Here is a 14956-nt window from a genome sequence, read left to right as displayed (position 1 = left end):
GAGCACCGGAATGATTCTTGACTCGCGAATCCAAACGGTTCGTCGATCGGGACAAGAGGGCCATTGCCCGCTCAACACAGAAGTCCTGTTTGGACCGGTCGACGTGTAGGCGAGCATTCGATGCCAGCATGAAACACCCATTAACTAATGTTTTTGAAGTGAACCCAGAGGAAAATGTTTAAATGCTTTATATATAAACTCGTACGAGCATACGGTTACCTTACTTTACTGCCAGACGTAGTCCACCGCATATAAGACATAGATACAAGAGCATTTCTAAGATTTGACAAGCCCAGAAACCTAATGGGGGAGAACAGCTCAGAATAAGTTATCGCCCGTACTACACCTTTGGGATGTCAAGAGCGATCGTAAATGACAGCAGACCCGTGACAGTGTACCTGACGGCTTGACACTCATGAGGCAAAGTCTCACGTCATCATCGTGGTTTGAGATAAGAGAATCCGTAAGACACGAACTCAGAAATCATAACACAGTTATAATCCCATGAAATATGATATTTATACGAATATACAAACACACCTCTTCGGAAGGGGCCCGAATCATTGGAATGGTATCCGTTTCGAGCTTTCCACCACGCTACACGATTTTTGGGACAGAAAAAGCCTCAGACACGCCGTCAATTTCACCGGGATGATTCTTGACTCGCGAATCCAAACGGTTCGTCGATCGGGACAAGAAGGCCCTTGCCCGCTCAACACAGAAGCCCTGTTTAGACCGGTCGACGTGTAGGCGAGCATTCGATGCAAGCAGGAAACACCCATTAACTAAAATCTGCCAAGTGACCCCACACTGAAATAATAAAACGCTTCACATCTAAGCCCGTTCGAGGGTACCACCGAACCTCTTTGGAAGGGGCCCGTATCACCGGACTGGTATCCCTCTAGTGCTTTCCACCACCCTACACGATTTTCGGAAGGAGCGAAAAACCCTCAGACACTCCGTCAAGAACACCGGGATGATTCTTGACTCGCGAATCCAAACGGTTCGTAGATCGGGACAGGAAGGCCCTTGCCCGCTCAACACAGAAGCGCTGTTTAGACCGGTCGACGTGTAGGCGAGCATTCGATGCAAGCATGAAACACCCATTAACTAAATCTGTCAAGTGACCCCACACTGAAATAATAAAACGCTTCACATCTAAGCCCGTTCGAGGGTACCACCGAACCTCTTTGGAAGGGGCCCGTATCACCGGACTGGTATCCCTCTAGTGCTTTCCACCACCCTACACGATTTTCGGAAGGAGCGAAAAAGCCTCAGACACTCCGTCAAGAACACCGGGATGATTCTTGACACGCGAATCCAAACGGTTCGTCGATCGGGACAGGAAGGCCCTTGCCCGCTCAACACAGAAGCCCTGTTTGGACCGGTCGACGTGTAGGCGAGCATTCGATGCAAGCATGAAAATCCCATTAACTAAACTCTGTCAAGTGACCCCACACTGAAATAATAAAACGCTTCACATCTAAGCCCGTTCGAGGGTACCACCGAACCTCTTTGGAAGGGTCCCGTATCACCGGACTGGTATCCCTCTAGTGCTTTCGACCACCCTACACGATTTTCGGAAGGAGCGAAAAAGCCTCAGACACTCCGTCATGAACACCGGGATGATTCTTGACTCGCGAATCCAATGGGTTCGTCGATCGGGACAAGAAGGCCCTTGCCCGCTCAACACAGAAGCCCTGTTTACACCGGTCGACGTGTAGGCGAGCATTCGATGCAAGCATGAAACACCCATTAACTAAATTCTGCAAGTGACCCCACACTGAAATAATAAAACGCTTCACATCTAAGCCCGTTCGAGGGTACCACCGAACCTCTTTGGAAGGGACTGGTATCCCTCTAGTGCTTTCCACCACCCTACACGATTTTCGGAAGGAGCGAAAAAGCCTCAGACACTCCGTCAAGAACACCGGGATGATTCTTGACTCGCGAATCCAAACGGATCGTCGATCGGGACAAGAAGGCCCTTGCCCGCTCAACACAGAAGCCCTGTTTAGACCGGTCGACGTGTAGGCGAGCATTCGATGCAAGCATGAAACACCCATTAACTAAATTCTGCAAGTGACCCCACACGGAAATAATAAAACGCTTCACATCTAAGCCCGTTCGAGGGTACCACCGAACCTCTTTGAAAGGGGCCCGTATCACCGGACTGGTATCCCTCTAGTGCTTTCGACCACCCTACACGATTTTCGGAAGGAGTGAAAAAGCCTCAGACACTCCGTCATGAACACCGGGATGATTCTTGACTCGCGAATCCAAACGGTTCGTCGATCGGGACAAGAAGGCCCTTGCCCGCTCAACACAGAAGCCCTGTTTAGACCGGTCGACGTGTAGGCGAGCATTCGATGCAAGCATGAAAATCCCATTAACTAAACTCTGTCAAGTGACCCCACACTGAAATAATAAAACGCTTCACATCTAAGCCCGTTCGAGGGTACCACCGAACCTCTTTGGAAAGGGCCGGTATCACCGGAATGGTATCCCTGTAGTGCTTTCCACCACCCTACACGATTTTCGGAAGGAGCGAAAAACCCTCAGACACTCCGTCAAGAGCACCGGAATGATTCTTGACTCGCGAATCCAAACGGTTCGTCGATCGGGACAAGAGGGCCATTGCCCGCTCAACACAGAAGTCCTGTTTGGACCGGTCGACGTGTAGGCGAGCATTCGATGCCAGCATGAAACACCCATTAACTAATGTTTTTGAAGTGAACCCAGAGGAAAATGTTTAAATGCTTTATATATAAACTCGTACGAGCATACGGTTACCTTACTTTACTGCCAGACGTAGTCCACCGCATATAAGACATAGATACAAGAGCATTTCTAAGATTTGACAAGCCCAGAAACCTAATGGGGGAGAACAGCTCAGAATAAGTTATCGCCCGTACTACACCTTTGGGATGTCAAGAGCGATCGTAAATGACAGCAGACCCGTGACAGTGTACCTGACGGCTTGACACTCATGAGGCAAAGTCTCACGTCATCATCGTGGTTTGAGATAAGAGAATCCGTAAGACACGAACTCAGAAATCATAACACAGTTATAATCCCATGAAATATGATATTTATACGAATATACAAACACACCTCTTCGGAAGGGGCCCGAATCATTGGAATGGTATCCGTTTCGAGCTTTCCACCACGCTACACGATTTTTGGGACAGAAAAAGCCTCAGACACGCCGTCAATTTCACCGGGATGATTCTTGACTCGCGAATCCAAACGGTTCGTCGATCGGGACAAGAAGGCCCTTGCCCGCTCAACACAGAAGCCCTGTTTAGACCGGTCGACGTGTAGGCGAGCATTCGATGCAAGCAGGAAACACCCATTAACTAAAATCTGCCAAGTGACCCCACACTGAAATAATAAAACGCTTCACATCTAAGCCCGTTCGAGGGTACCACCGAACCTCTTTGGAAGGGGCCCGTATCACCGGACTGGTATCCCTCTAGTGCTTTCCACCACCCTACACGATTTTCGGAAGGAGCGAAAAACCCTCAGACACTCCGTCAAGAACACCGGGATGATTCTTGACTCGCGAATCCAAACGGTTCGTAGATCGGGACAGGAAGGCCCTTGCCCGCTCAACACAGAAGCGCTGTTTAGACCGGTCGACGTGTAGGCGAGCATTCGATGCAAGCATGAAAATCCCATTAACTAAACTCTGTCAAGTGACCCCACACTGAAATAATAAAACGCTTCACATCTAAGCCCGTTCGAGGGTACCACCGAACCTCTTTGAAAGGGGCCCGTATCACCGGACTGGTATCCCTCTAGTGCTTTCGACCACCCTACACGATTTTCGGAAGGAGTGAAAAAGCATCAGACACTCCGTCATGAACACCGGGATGATTCTTGACTCGCGAATCCAAACGGTTCGTCGATCGGGACAAGAAGGCCCTTGCCCGCTCAACACAGAAGCCCTGTTTAGACCGGTCGAAGTGTAGGCGAGCATTCGATGCAAGCATGAAAATCCCATTAACTAAACTCTGTCAAGTGACCCCACACTGAAAAAATAAAACGCTTCAGATCTAAGCCCGTTCGAGGGTACCACCGAACCTCTTTGGAAGGGGTCCGTATCACCGGACTGGTATCCCTCTAGTGCTTTCCACCACCCTACTCGATTTTCGGAAGGAGCGAAAAAGCCTCAGACACTCCGTCAAGAACACCTGGATGATTCTTGACTCGCGAATCCAAACGGTTCGTCGATCGGGACAAGAAGGCCATTGCCCGCTGAACACAGAAGCCCTGTTTAGACCGGTCGACGTGTAGGCGAGCATTCGATGCCAGCATGAAACACCCATTAACTAATGTTTTTGAAGTGGACCCAGAGGAAAATGTTTAAATGCTTTATATATAAACTCGTACGAGCATACGGTTACCTTACTTTACTGCCAGACGTAGTCCACCGCATATAAGACATAGATACAAGAGCATTTCTAAGATTTGACAAGCCCAGAAACCTAATGGGGGAAAACCACTCAGAATAAGTTATCGCCCGTACTACACCTTTGGGATGTCAGGAGAGATCGTAAATGACCGCAGACCCGTGACAGTCTACCTGACGGCTTGACACTCATGAGGCAAAGTCTCACGTCATCATCGTGGTTTGAGATAAGAGAATCCGTAAGACACGAACTCAGAAATCATAACACAGTTATAATCCCATGAAATATGATATTTATACGAATATACAAACGAACCTCTTCGGAAGGGGCCCGAATCATTGGAATGGTATCCGTTTCAAGCTTTCCACCAAGCTACACGATTTTTGGGACAGAAAAAGCCTCAGACACGCCGTCAATTTCACCGGGATGATTCTTGACTCGCGAATCCAAACGGTTCGTCGATCGGGACAAGAAGGCCCTTGCCCTCTCAACACAGAAGCCCTGTTTAGACCGGTCGACGTGTAGGCGAGCATTCGATGCAAGCAGGAAACACCCATTAACTAAGATCTGCCAAGTGACCCCACACTGAAATAATAAAACGCTTCACATCTAAGCCCGTTCGAGGGTACCACCGAATCTCTTTGGAAGGGGCCCGTATCACCGGACTGGTATCCCTCTAGTGCTTTCCACCACCCTACACGATTTTCGGAAGGAGCGAAAAAGCCTCAGACACTCCGTCATGAGCACCGGGATGATTCTTGACTCGCGAATCCAAACGGTTCGTCGATCGGGACAAGAAGGCCCTTGCCCGCTGAACACAGAAGCCCTGTTTAGACCGGTCGACGTGTAGGCGAGCATTCGATGCAAGCATGAAAATCCCATTAACTAAATTCTGCAAGTGACCCCACACTGAAATAATAAAACGCTTCACATCTAAGCCCGTTCGAGGGTACCACCGAACCTCTTTGGAAGGGGCCCGTATCACCGGACTGGTATCCCTCTAGTGCTTTCGACCTCCCTATACGATTTTCGGAAGGAGTGAAAAAGCCTCAGACACTCCGTCATGAACACCGGGATGATTCTTGACTCGCGAATCCAAACGGTTCGTCGATCGGGACAAGAAGGCCCTTGCCCGCTCAACACAGAAGCCCTGTTTAGACCGGTCGACGTGTAGGCGAGCATTCGATGCAAGCATGAAACACCCATTAACTAAATTCTGCAAGTGACCCCACACTGAAATAATAAAACGCTTCACATCTAAGCCCGTTCGAGGGTACCACCGAACCTCTTTGAAAGGGGCCCGTATCACCGGACTGGTATCCCTCTAGTGCTTTCGACCACCCTACACGATTTTCGGAAGGAGTGAAAAAGCCTCAGACACTCTGTCAAGATCACCGGGATGATTCTTGACTCGCGAATCCAAACGGTTCGTTGATCGGGACAAGAAGGCCCTTGCCCGCTCAACACAGAAGCCCTGTTTAGACCGGTCGACGTGTAGGCGAGCATTCGATGCAAGCAGGAAACACCCATTAACTAAAATCTGCCAAGTGACCCCACACTGAAATAATAAAACGCATCACATCTAAGCCCGTTCGAGGGTACCACCGAATCTCTTTGGAAGGGGCCCGTATCACCGGACTGGTATCCCTCTAGTGCTTTCCACCACCCTACACGATTTTCGGAAGGAGCGAAAAAGCCTCAGACACTCCGTCAAGAACACCGGGATGATTCTTGACTCGCGAATCCAAACGGTTCGTCGATCGGCACAGGAAGGCCCTTGCCCGCTCAACACAGAAGCCCTGTTTAGACCGGTCGACGTGTAGGCGAGCATTCGATGCAAGCATGAAAATCCCATTAACTAAACTCTGTCAAGTGACCCCACACTGAAATAATAAAACGCTTCACATCTAAGCCCGTTCGAGGGTACCACCGAACCTCTTTGAAAGGGGCCCGTATCACCGGACTGGTATCCCTCTAGTGCTTTCGACCACCCTACACGATTTTCGGAAGGAGTGAAAAAGCCTCAGACACTCCGTCATGAACACCGGGATGATTCTTGACTCGCGAATCCAAACGGTTCGTCGATCGGGACAAGAAGGCCCTTGCCCGCTCAACACAGAAGCCCTGTTTAGACCGGTCGACGTGTAGGCGAGCATTCGATGCAAGCATGAAAATCCCATTAACTAAACTCTGTCAAGTGACCCCACACTGAAATAATAAAACGCTTCACATCTAAGCCCGTTCGAGGGTACCACCGAACCTCTTTGGAGAGGGCCGGTATCACCGGAATGGTATCCCTGTAGTGCTTTCCACCACCCTACACGATTTTCGGAAGGAGCGAAAAACCCTCAGACACTCCGTCAAGAGCACCGGAATGATTCTTGACTCGCGAATCCAAACGGTTCGTCGATCGGGACAAGAGGGCCATTGCCCGCTCAACACAGAAGTCCTGTTTGGACCGGTCGACGTGTAGGCGAGCATTCGATGCCAGCATGAAACACCCATGAACTAATGTTTTTGAAGTGAACCCAGAGGAAAATGTTTAAATGCTTTATATATAAACTCGTACGAGCATACCGTTACTTTACTTTACTGCCAGACGTAGTCCACCGCATATAAGACATAGATACAAGAGCATTTCTAAGATTTGACAAGCCCAGAAACCTAATGGGGGAGAACAGCTCAGAATAAGTTATCGCCCGTACTACACCTTTGGGATGTCAAGAGCGATCGTAAATGACAGCAGACCCGTGACAGTGTACCTGACGGCTTGACACTCATGAGGCAAAGTCTCACGTCATCATCGTGGTTTGAGATAAGAGAATCCGTAAGACACGAACTCAGAAATCATAACACAGTTATAATCCCATGAAATATGATATTTATACGAATATACAAACACACCTCTTCGGAAGGGGCCCGAATCATTGGAATGGTATCCGTTTCGAGCTTTCCACCACGCTACACGATTTTTGGGACAGAAAAAGCCTCAGACACGCCGTCAATTTCACCGGGATGATTCTTGACTCGCGAATCCAAACGGTTCGTCGATCGGGACAAGAAGGCCCTTGCCCGCTCAACACAGAAGCCCTGTTTAGACCGGTCGACGTGTAGGCGAGCATTCGATGCAAGCAGGAAACACCCATTAACTAAAATCTGCCAAGTGACCCCACACTGAAATAATAAAACGCTTCACATCTAAGCCCGTTCGAGGGTACCACCGAACCTCTTTGGAAGGGGCCCGTATCACCGGACTGGTATCCCTCTAGTGCTTTCCACCACCCTACACGATTTTCGGAAGGAGCGAAAAAGCCTCAGACACTCCGTCAAGAACACCGGGATGATTCTTGACTCGCGAATCCAAACGGTTCGTAGATCGGGACAGGAAGGCCCTTGCCCGCTCAACACAGAAGCGCTGTTTAGACCGGTCGACGTGTAGGCTAGCATTCGATGCAAGCATGAAAATCCCATTAACTAAACTCTGTCAAGTGACCCCACACTGAAATAATAAAACGCTTCACATCTAAGCCCGTTCGAGGGTACCACCGAACCTCTTTGAAAGGGGCCCGTATGACCGGACTGGTATCCCTCTAGTGCTTTCGACCACCCTACACGATTTTCGGAAGGAGTGAAAAAGCATCAGACACTCCGTCATGAACACCGGGATGATTCTTGACTCGCGAATCCAAACGGTTCGTCGATCGGGACAAGAAGGCCCTTGCCCGCTCAACACAGAAGCCCTGTTTAGACCGGTCGAAGTGTAGGCGAGCATTCGATGCAAGCATGAAAATCCCATTAACTAAACTCTGTCAAGTGACCCCACACTGAAAAAATAAAACGCTTCAGATCTAAGCCCGTTCGAGGGTACCACCGAACCTCTTTGGAAGGGGTCCGTATCACCGGACTGGTATCCCTCTAGTGCTTTCCACCACCCTACTCGATTTTCGGAAGGAGCGAAAAACGCCTCAGACACTCCGTCAAGAACACCTGGATGATTCTTGACTCGCGAATCCAAACGGTTCGTCGATCGGGACAAGAAGGCCATTGCCCGCTGAACACAGAAGCCCTGTTTAGACCGGTCGACGTGTAGGCGAGCATTCGATGCCAGCATGAAACACCCATTAACTAATGTTTTTGAAGTGGACCCAGAGGAAAATGTTTAAATGCTTTATATATAAACTCGTACGAGCATACGGTTACCTTACTTTACTGCCAGACGTAGTCCACCGCATATAAGACATAGATACAAGAGCATTTCTAAGATTTGACAAGCCCATAAACCTAATGGGGGAAAACCACTCAGAACGAGTTATCGCCCGAAGAACACCTTTGGGATGTCAGGAGCGATCGTAAATGACAGCAGACCCGTGACAGTCTACCTGACGGCTTGACACTCATGAGGCAAAGTCTCACGTCATCATCGTGGTTTGAGATAAGAGAATCCGTAAGACACGAACTCAGAAATCATAACACAGTTATAATCCCATGAAATATGATATTTATACGAATATACAAACGAACCTCTTCGGAAGGGGCCCGAATCATTGGAATGGTATCCGTTTCAAGCTTTCCACCAAGCTACACGATTTTTGGGACAGAAAAAGCCTCAGACACGCCGTCAATTTCACCGGGATGATTCTTGACTCGCGAATCCAAACGGTTCGTCGATCGGGACAAGAAGGCCCTTGCCCTCTCAACACAGAAGCCCTGTTTAGACCGGTCGACGTGTAGGCGAGCATTCGATGCAAGCAGGAAACACCCATTAACTAAGATCTGCCAAGTGACCCCACACTGAAATAATAAAACGCTTCACATCTAAGCCCGTTCGAGGGTACCACCGAATCTCTTTGGAAGGGGCCCGTATCACCGGACTGGTATCCCTCTAGTGCTTTCCACCACCCTACACGATTTTCGGAAGGAGCGAAAAAGCCTCAGACACTCCGTCATGAACACCGGGATGATTCTTGACTCGCGAATCCAAACGGTTCGTCGATCGGGACAAGAAGGCCCTTGCCCGCTGAACACAGAAGCCCTGTTTAGACCGGTCGACGTGTAGGCGAGCATTCGATGCAAGCATGAAAATCCCATTAACTAAATTCTGCAAGTGACCCCACACTGAAATAATAAAACGCTTCACATCTAAGCCCGTTCGAGGGTACCACCGAACCTCTTTGGAAGGGGCCCGTATCACCGGACTGGTATCCCTCTAGTGCTTTCGACCTCCCTATACGATTTTCGGAAGGAGTGAAAAAGCCTCAGACACTCCGTCATGAACACCGGGATGATTCTTGACTCGCGAATCCAAACGGTTCGTCGATCGGGACAAGAAGGCCCTTGCCCGCTCAACACAGAAGCCCTGTTTAGACCGGTCGACGTGTAGGCGAGCATTCGATGCAAGCATGAAACACCCATTAACTAAATTCTGCAAGTGACCCCACACTGAAATAATAAAACGCTTCACATCTAAGCCCGTTCGAGGGTACCACCGAACCTCTTTGAAAGGGGCCCGTATCACCGGACTGGTATCCCTCTAGTGCTTTCGACCACCCTACACGATTTTCGGAAGGAGTGAAAAAGCCTCAGACACTCCGTCAAGATCACCGGGATGATTCTTGACTCGCGAATCCAAACGGTTCGTTGATCGGGACAAGAAGGCCCTTGCCCGCTCAACACAGAAGCCCTGTTTAGACCGGTCGACGTGTAGGCGAGCATTCGATGCAAGCAGGAAACACCCATTAACTAAAATCTGCCAAGTGACCCCACACTGAAATAATAAAACGCTTCACATCTAAGCCCGTTCGAGGGTACCACCGAATCTCTTTGGAAGGGGCCCGTATCACCGGACTGGTATCCCTCTAGTGCTTTCCACCACCCTACACGATTTTCGGAAGGAGCGAAAAAGCCTCAGACACTCCGTCAAGAACACCGGGATGATTCTTGACTCGCGAATCCAAACGGTTCGTCGATCGGCACAGGAAGGCCCTTGCCCGCTCAACACAGAAGCCCTGTTTAGACCGGTCGACGTGTAGGCGAGCATTCGATGCAAGCATGAAAATCCCATTAACTAAACTCTGTCAAGTGACCCCACACTGAAATAATAAAACGCTTCACATCTAAGCCCGTTCGAGGGTACCACCGAACCTCTTTGAAAGGGGCCCGTATCACCGGACTTGTATCCCTCTAGTGCTTTCGACCACCCTACACGATTTTCGGAAGGAGTGAAAAAGCCTCAGACACTCCGTCATGAACACCGGGATGATTCTTGACTCGCGAATCCAAACGGTTCGTCGATCGGGACAAGAAGGCCCTTGCCCGCTCAACACAGAAGCCCTGTTTAGACCGGTCGACGTGTAGGCGAGCATTCGATGCAAGCATGAAAATCCCATTAACTAAACTCTGTCAAGTGACCCCACACTGAAATAATAAAACGCTTCACATCTAAGCCCGTTCGAGGGTACCACCGAACCTCTTTGGAAAGGGCCGGTATCACCGGAATGGTATCCCTGTAGTGCTTTCCACCACCCTACATGATTTTCGGAAGGAGCGAAAAACCCTCAGACACTCCGTCAAGAGCACCGGAATGATTCTTGACTCGCGAATCCAAACGGTTCGTCGATCGGGACAAGAGGGCCATTGCCCGCTCAACACAGAAGTCCTGTTTGGACCGGTCGACGTGTAGGCGAGCATTCGATGCCAGCATGAAACACCCATTAACTAATGTTTTTGAAGTGAACCCAGAGGAAAATGTTTAAATGCTTTATATATAAACTCGTACGAGCATACCGTTACTTTACTTTACTGCCAGACGTAGTCCACCGCATATAAGACATAGATACAAGAGCATTTCTAAGATTTGACAAGCCCAGAAACCTAATGGGGGAGAACCACTCAGAATAAGTTATCGCCCGTACTACACCTTTGGGATGTCAAGAGCGATCGTAAATGACAGCAGACCCGTGACAGTGTACCTGACGGCTTGACACTCATGAGGCAAAGTCTCACGTCATCATCGTGGTTTGAGATAAGAGAATCCGTAAGACACGAACTCAGAAATCATAACACAGTTATAATCCCATGAAATATGATATTTATACGAATATACAAACACACCTCTTCGGAAGGGGCCCGAATCATTGGAATGGTATCCGTTTCGAGCTTTCCACCACGCTACACGATTTTTGGGACAGAAAAAGCCTCAGACACGCCGTCAATTTCACCGGGATGATTCTTGACTCGCGAATCCAAACGGTTCGTCGATCGGGACAAGAAGGCCCTTGCCCGCTCAACACAGAAGCCCTGTTTAGACCGGTCGACGTGTAGGCGAGCATTCGATGCAAGCATGAAAATCCCATTAACTAAACTCTGTCAAGTGACACCACACTGAAATAATAAAACGCTTCACATCTAAGCCCGTTCGATGGTACCACCGAACCTCTTTGGAAAGGGCCGGTATCACCGGAATGGTATCCCTGTAGTGCTTTCCACCACCCTACACGATTTTCGGAAGGAGCGAAAAACCCTCAGACACTCCGTCAAGAGCACCGGAATGATTCTTGACTCGCGAATCCAAACGGTTCGTCGATCGGGACAAGAGGGCCATTGCCCGCTCAACACAGAAGTCCTGTTTGGACCGGTCGACGTGTAGGCGAGCATTCGATGCCAGCATGAAACATCCATTAACTAATGTTTTTGAAGTGAACCCAGAGGAAAATGTTTAAATGCTTTATATATAAACTCGTACGAGCATACCGTTACTTTACTTTACTGCCAGACGTAGTCCACCGCATATAAGTCATAGATACAAGAGCATTTCTAAGATTTGACAAGCCCAGAAACCTAATGGGGGAGAACCACTCAGAATAAGTTATCGCCCGTACTACACCTTTGGGATGTCAAGAGCGATCGTAAATGACAGCAGACCCGTGACAGTCTACCTGACGGCTTGACACTCATGAGGCAAAGTCTCACGTCATCATCGTGGTTTGAGATAAGAGAATCCGTAAGACACGAACTCAGAAATCATAACACAGTTATAATCCCATGAAATATGATATTTATACGAATATACAAACGAACCTCTTCGGAAGGGGCCCGAATCATTGGAATGGTATCCGTTTCGAGCTTTCCACCACGCTACACGATTTTTGGGACAGAAAAAGCCTCAGACACGCCGTCAATTTCACCGGGATGATTCTTGACTCGCGAATCCAAACGGTTCGTCGATCGGGACAAGAAGGCCCTTGCCCGCTCAACACAGAAGCCCTGTTTACATCGGTCGACGTGTAGGCGAGCATTCGATGCAAGCATGAAAATCCCATTAACTAAACTCTGTCAAGTGACACCACACTGAAATCATAAAACGCTTCACATCTAAGCCCGTTCGAGGGTACCACCGAACCTCTTTGGAAGGGGCCCGTATCACCGGACTGGTATCCCTCTAGTGCTTTCGACCTCCCTATACGATTTTCGGAAGGAGTGAAAAAGCCTCAGACACTCCGTCATGAACACCGGGATGATTCTTGACTCGCGAATCCAAACGGTTCGTCGATCGGGACAAGAAGGCCCTTGCCCGCTCAACACAGAAGCCCTGTTTAGACCGGTCGACGTGTAGGCGAGCATTCGATGCAAGCATGAAACACCCATTAACTAAATTCTGCAAGTGACCCCACACTGAAATAATAAAACGCTTCACATCTAAGCCCGTTCGAGGGTACCACCGAACCTCTTTGAAAGGGGCCCGTATCACCGGACTGGTATCCCTCTAGTGCTTTCGACCACCCTACACGATTTTCGGAAGGAGTGAAAAAGCCTCAGACACTCCGTCAAGATCACCGGGATGATTCTTGACTCGCGAATCCAAACGGTTCGTTGATCGGGACAAGAAGGCCCTTGCCCGCTCAACACAGAAGCCCTGTTTAGACCGGTCGACGTGTAGGCGAGCATTCGATGCAAGCAGGAAACACCCATTAACTAAAATCTGCCAAGTGACCCCACACTGAAATAATAAAACGCTTCACATCTAAGCCCGTTCGAGGGTACCACCGAATCTCTTTGGAAGGGGCCCGTATCACCGGACTGGTATCCCTCTAGTGCTTTCCACCACCCTACACGATTTTCGGAAGGAGCGAAAAAGCCTCAGACACTCCGTCAAGAACACCGGGATGATTCTTGACTCGCGAATCCAAACGGTTCGTCGATCGGCACAGGAAGGCCCTTGCCCGCTCAACACAGAAGCCCTGTTTAGACCGGTCGACGTGTAGGCGAGCATTCGATGCAAGCATGAAAATCCCATTAACTAAACTCTGTCAAGTGACCCCACACTGAAATAATAAAACGCTTCACATCTAAGCCCGTTCGAGGGTACCACCGAACCTCTTTGAAAGGGGCCCGTATCACCGGACTTGTATCCCTCTAGTGCTTTCGACCACCCTACACGATTTTCGGAAGGAGTGAAAAAGCCTCAGACACTCCGTCATGAACACCGGGATGATTCTTGACTCGCGAATCCAAACGGTTCGTCGATCGGGACAAGAAGGCCCTTGCCCGCTCAACACAGAAGCCCTGTTTAGACCGGTCGACGTGTAGGCGAGCATTCGATGCAAGCATGAAAATCCCATTAACTAAACTCTGTCAAGTGACCCCACACTGAAATAATAAAACGCTTCACATCTAAGCCCGTTCGAGGGTACCACCGAACCTCTTTGGAAAGGGCCGGTATCACCGGAATGGTATCCCTGTAGTGCTTTCCACCACCCTACATGATTTTCGGAAGGAGCGAAAAACCCTCAGACACTCCGTCAAGAGCACCGGAATGATTCTTGACTCGCGAATCCAAACGGTTCGTCGATCGGGACAAGAGGGCCATTGCCCGCTCAACACAGAAGTCCTGTTTGGACCGGTCGACGTGTAGGCGAGCATTCGATGCCAGCATGAAACACCCATTAACTAATGTTTTTGAAGTGAACCCAGAGGAAAATGTTTAAATGCTTTATATATAAACTCGTACGAGCATACCGTTACTTTACTTTACTGCCAGACGTAGTCCACCGCATATAAGACATAGATACAAGAGCATTTCTAAGATTTGACAAGCCCAGAAACCTAATGGGGGAGAACCACTCAGAATAAGTTATCGCCCGTACTACACCTTTGGGATGTCAAGAGCGATCGTAAATGACAGCAGACCCGTGACAGTGTACCTGACGGCTTGACACTCATGAGGCAAAGTCTCACGTCATCATCGTGGTTTGAGATAAGAGAATCCGTAAGACACGAACTCAGAAATCATAACACAGTTATAATCCCATGAAATATGATATTTATACGAATATACAAACACACCTCTTCGGAAGGGGCCCGAATCATTGGAATGGTATCCGTTTCGAGCTTTCCACCACGCTACACGATTTTTGGGACAGAAAAAGCCTCAGACACGCCGTCAATTTCACCGGGATGATTCTTGACTCGCGAATCCAAACGGTTCGTCGATCGGGACAAGAAGGCCCTTGCCCGCTCAACACAGAAGCCCTGTTTAGACCGGT

General features: G+C 49.2%; 5 non-coding genes across 5 annotated transcripts; all 5 read right to left on the bottom strand.

Annotated features, from left to right (window-relative positions):
• Nucleotides 1–4503: 4503 nt before the first annotated feature.
• LOC149083831 (small nucleolar RNA U3) lies at nt 4504–4709 on the bottom strand. Its single transcript, XR_016193122.1, has one exon. It is a non-coding gene; the product is annotated as a small nucleolar RNA U3 (small nucleolar RNA).
• Nucleotides 4710–8709: 4000 nt separating this feature from the next.
• LOC149083830 (small nucleolar RNA U3) lies at nt 8710–8915 on the bottom strand. Its single transcript, XR_016193075.1, has one exon. It is a non-coding gene; the product is annotated as a small nucleolar RNA U3 (small nucleolar RNA).
• A 2383-nt stretch (nt 8916–11298) lies between these two features.
• Nucleotides 11299–11504, bottom strand: LOC149083829 (small nucleolar RNA U3). The gene has a single exon (XR_016193103.1). It is a non-coding gene; the product is annotated as a small nucleolar RNA U3 (small nucleolar RNA).
• Nucleotides 11505–12264: 760 nt separating this feature from the next.
• Nucleotides 12265–12470, bottom strand: LOC149083828 (small nucleolar RNA U3). Its single transcript, XR_016193074.1, has one exon. It is a non-coding gene; the product is annotated as a small nucleolar RNA U3 (small nucleolar RNA).
• A 2059-nt stretch (nt 12471–14529) lies between these two features.
• Nucleotides 14530–14735, bottom strand: LOC149083827 (small nucleolar RNA U3). Its single transcript, XR_016193102.1, has one exon. It is a non-coding gene; the product is annotated as a small nucleolar RNA U3 (small nucleolar RNA).
• Between the last annotated feature and the right edge of the window lie 221 nt (nt 14736–14956).

Source organism: Pholcus phalangioides, unplaced genomic scaffold, assembly GCF_987345545.1.
Source record: "Pholcus phalangioides strain wild (caught in Gottingen) unplaced genomic scaffold, Ppha-v1.0 ptg000008l_1, whole genome shotgun sequence".
Classification (NCBI taxonomy): Eukaryota; Metazoa; Arthropoda; class Arachnida; order Araneae; family Pholcidae; genus Pholcus; species Pholcus phalangioides.
This window is presented reverse-complemented; position numbering and strand designations above follow the sequence as displayed.